The sequence below is a fragment of the Marmota marmota genome, unplaced genomic scaffold (assembly GCF_001458135.2).
Source record: "Marmota marmota marmota unplaced genomic scaffold, marMar, whole genome shotgun sequence".
NCBI lineage: Eukaryota > Metazoa > Chordata > Mammalia > Rodentia > Sciuridae > Marmota > Marmota marmota.
The window spans coordinates 9,259,098-9,263,516 of record NW_026000142.1 but is presented as its reverse complement, the minus strand read 5'-3'; positions in this window follow the sequence as shown (position 1 = coordinate 9,263,516).

Below are 4,419 nucleotides of genomic sequence, written 5' to 3'. Positions count from 1 at the left end.
TCATACTAGTTATGAAGTTTTACATGTTGCATATGATTCTTCTAGCTGTTTTTTTTTTTTTTTTGTACATGAATTAAATGTGTAAAAGGCAGGATGATACTAAAGGACTCTATACTGCCAAAACTTAATTTTGCTCTACCTGGAGCCCTGCCTTGCTTTTAGCCTCCGTTCTATTTTCAGTTTTGTCTTTGTTCTTAGAACTTCATACAAGACTTTACAGGAAATCCACACATGGAGCATGTCTGCCCCATGCTGGGCAAATAGAACCCACTATAATTATCTCTATTTTATAAGGGATGAAACTGAGATGCAGAAAGGTTAAGGCATTTGTGAGAAACCACATGTAAGTAAGCATTCTTTGAGATGGAGATAGAAACCTTTAATCAAGAAGAGGTTAAAATGTCAGGATTCCAAATCTGAAATAGATGGTCTGAAATGGCAGATTCTTAAGAGAATAATTAAAGGAGTTGATGCCTCATTGTCTTTAACGATATTCCTTGCTGTTCCATCAAACCATTGAATAGATAAGAGGTGAGCAATAAGTTTCAAGCTGATCTTTTGTATAGCCAGATAATTTAGACAAAAGCTCATGGGGACACTGTGTAAAGTAAATTCACCTACCTGGCTTCTAAACTCCTCAAGTTTCAGTAGAGGGTGAATGAGTGACACCTAAACAGATGAAGCAAAACAAAAAATAACTTAAAAAAATGACTGTGTATTTTGGCTTCTTTTTTGGAGTTTGCAGTGGTGGACAACAGATCATACATGCGGTAGTGATTATAATAGTTTGAATCTTGGAAATAGATTTATAATGTTCTTTCTGAATTTTAGATGGGGCAAAGAACTTCATATTCTACTTTAATTTCATATGCTCAGAATTCTTAGTGTATAATTTTATAATATAAGACAGTTGGTCCTCATTCTTTAATGCAGTTATTATAATGCCCAGTGTTTAAAAGGTAGAAAGAAATATTTTATTCCAGGTAAGCGAGGACGTAATATTTAGATCCTTCCTCCATGTCTGGTGAAGTCTTGGAACAGCAAACTGGTGAGTCAACTTTCTCCTAATCCTGATTTAAATTCTGTTAGCCACCTGGGGAAAAGAAAGAGGCCATTTCTAAATTTAAAATTCTTATAATCAAAGGCAAGTAGTAATCATATTTATTTATCATAATTTATCTATCTGATGTTTCTAATTCTCTGCTATCAGTTTTTATGTATCCTTTCTCTCATATTCCCATATTTTACATAAAACTATATTTGAACAATTATGTTATACTAATCTACTGGTTCATTAAACATAACTGTTTTCTTTCTTTCTTTCATTAAACATAACTTTTCTTCCTTCCTTCCTTCCTTCCTTCCTTCCTTCCTTCCTTCCTTCCTTCTTTTCTTTTCTTTTCTTTTCTTTTCTTTTCTCTCTTTCTTTCTTTCTTTCTTTCTTTCTTTCTTTCTTTCTTTCTTTCTTTCTTTCTTTCTTTCTTTCTTTCTTTCTTTCTTGTTTTGGAAAAGTCTATATAAAAAATAATACAAAATTATCCCATAGGGCTTCTTACATAAATGAGTACATAAGATTCATATATATGAGACCTTGCATGGGGGCTTCTTAGTATGTTAAAACCTGTTTAGTTAGAAGGAATTTGTTGAAAAGATTTAAAAAAGAGAATAGTTCTTTTAGATTTTAGAGTATGCAGAAGAGAAATCACCTTCAAGTGGAAATCAGCAGAGATGAGTAAGCAGTGTGGTAGGAATCCCTTATCAACTGAGGAATGATTTTTAAATATTCTCATTGTTATGGAATTTATTGTTGGTCCCTGTGTGGTTTTCTGGGATTATGAGGAAGATACCACTTCCTGTCAGGAGACTTGCTTGATTCCAGGAGTTGGATTTCATGGCCTTCCAAGTTTTAAGTGTGGGTGCAATAAAAGTGTGTAGAAAAGATGGGTCAGCTGCTAACATTTAAGAGGACACCTTTGGGAGAGGCATAGGGACACATTTTAAGGTGTTCTTTTAGTTATTCAACAAGTACCTACTTAAAGAATTCAAAGGAAAAGAACAGTGGGTTATGAGCCACTGGTATACTAACAAAAGGAGGAAAAAAACCCTCTCCCCTAAAGGCCTTCTTTTTAGGATAAGGTGGCATAGAGGATATATAACTGCTCTTTACAATCCCTCCCTTTAAATATGTTCTAGTTGACAACATTGGCTGATAAGGCTGGGTGAGTTACGTTCCATATGACTTATCCAGCCTGTTGATAACCAAGTCTCTATTCATCTTCTCTGATAATAATACAGAGAATTAACCTGAAATTTTATAAGCCAATTCCACAATATTATGAAAACAATTGGAGGGCCCCATAATGCTGTCTCATCCTGAACCTGATGATACCTATGATACCACTTTAATTGCCTATTTCTTTAGCATGGTGAATGCATAATAAGAGTTTTTCCTGCTCTGCTTTTTGCTTCTAATTCTTACTGTAAAACTGTTGAAAAGAAGCCAGCAATATCCATGCTATAGCCTGAATGCTGTGCTGCTTTGAAGTTTCCTCCACCAGATTAATTAGTCTATCACCTCTAAACCTTTAAGCTCAGTCTCACACAAAGTTTCAGGGCATGGACAAAATGAAGACAAGTTCTGTGCCAGAATATACTAATGACCTCTGGTTCAGTAGAGTCTTTGTTCCCCAAGAAACCTCATCAGCACAATCTTTTACTCTCTCTCTTCTCCCCTTCCTTCCTTCCTTCCTTCCTTCCTTCCTTCCTTCCTTCCTTCCTTCCTTCCTTCCTTCCTTCCTCTCTTCCTCTCTTCCTCTCTCTCTTTCTCTCTTTCTTTCTTACATGACAATAGTGGAATGCCTTAAACTCATTATTACCCATTTACAGCACAAATTTTCTTAACTGTGTATATAAAGTGTGTTCATGCCAAAATGATGCCATTATACATGTACTCTTTTTTTGCATTACAATTCTTAATACACATATATACCACAGTTTTTCATCTCTGTTTATACACAAGGTATGTTGACACCAAATTCAAATCTTCATACATATATTTTGTAAAATGATGACCATCACATTCCCTCTTCCTTGCCAATCCCCTTCCCCCTCCCTTTCCCTCTTACCCCTCTCCCCTATCTAGAAATAATATTCCTCCCATGCTCTTTTTCCCTACCCCGCTTTGAGTCACCCCTCCTTATATCAGAGAAAACATTTGGCATTTGTTGTTTTTGGAATTGGCTAACTCTATTCCTCTTCTCGAACTATACCCAAAGGACCTGAAAACAGCATACTACAGGGACTCAGCCACATCAATGTTTATAGCAGCACAATTCACAATAGCTAAACTGTGGTGACAAACTAGATGTCCTTCAGTGGTTAAGTGGATAAAAAAATGTGGCATTTATACACAATGGAATATTACTCAGCAATAAAAGAGAACAACATCATGGCATTTGCAGGTAAATGGATGGCGTTAGAGAAGATTATACTTTCTGTATTCTTATCAGCCTTCTGGTCTCCTGAGTCCTTACTAGAATTTCCTAGTAAGCTTCAGTGACAGCATTCTAGAGTTTCTCTAATCTTCATCCCCAAACTATCCAAACTCCTCTCATGGACCAATTTCTGAAACTTCTGTGCCACACCATCAGGCATGTCACAACAATGACCTTACTCTTGGCACCATTTTTTTTTTTTTTGGTGTGTGTGTGTGTGTGTGTGTGTTAAGTCAGATTTCTATTGCTGTAATAAAATATTTGAGATAAACAACTTAAAAGGAGGAGATACTTATTTTGGCTTCTGGTTTTAGAGATTTTCAGGGTAACTTTACCCTGTTGCCTTTTGGCCTGTGGCAAGGGACATTTATCATGGAGGAAGTGTTTTAGAGGAAATGCTTACCTCATGACATCCAGGAAACAGAAACAAAGTGGAAGAGGCTCAGGGGAAAAAATACATCCTTCAAGGGCACATTCTCAGTGATTGACTTCCTCCAAAAAGGCTCTATTATCTAAAGTTTCTAACACTTCCCAGTGGCCCATTAATCCATAAATGCATTAATTCCTTTCACAAAGTCAGTGCCTTTATGATCCAATCACCTTCCAAAGGCTCCACCTCCGAGCATTGCTGCCTTGGGGACCAAGGCTTTAGCACATGAGCCTTTGGGGGACATTTGAGATCCAAATCACATCACCAGGGAAATCTATTGTAGTTCAATCTGATCCATTTTTGATGTAGGAAAATGGTTTAAATCATGAGCTGAAATCTATAACTAAAAAAATTAATAGGGGGCTGGGGATGTGGCTCAAGCGGTAGCGCGCTCGCCTGCCATGCGTGCGGCCCGGGTTCGATCCTCAGCACCACATACAAAGATGTTGTGTCTGCCGAGAACTGAAAAATAAATATTAAAAAAAAAATTCTCTC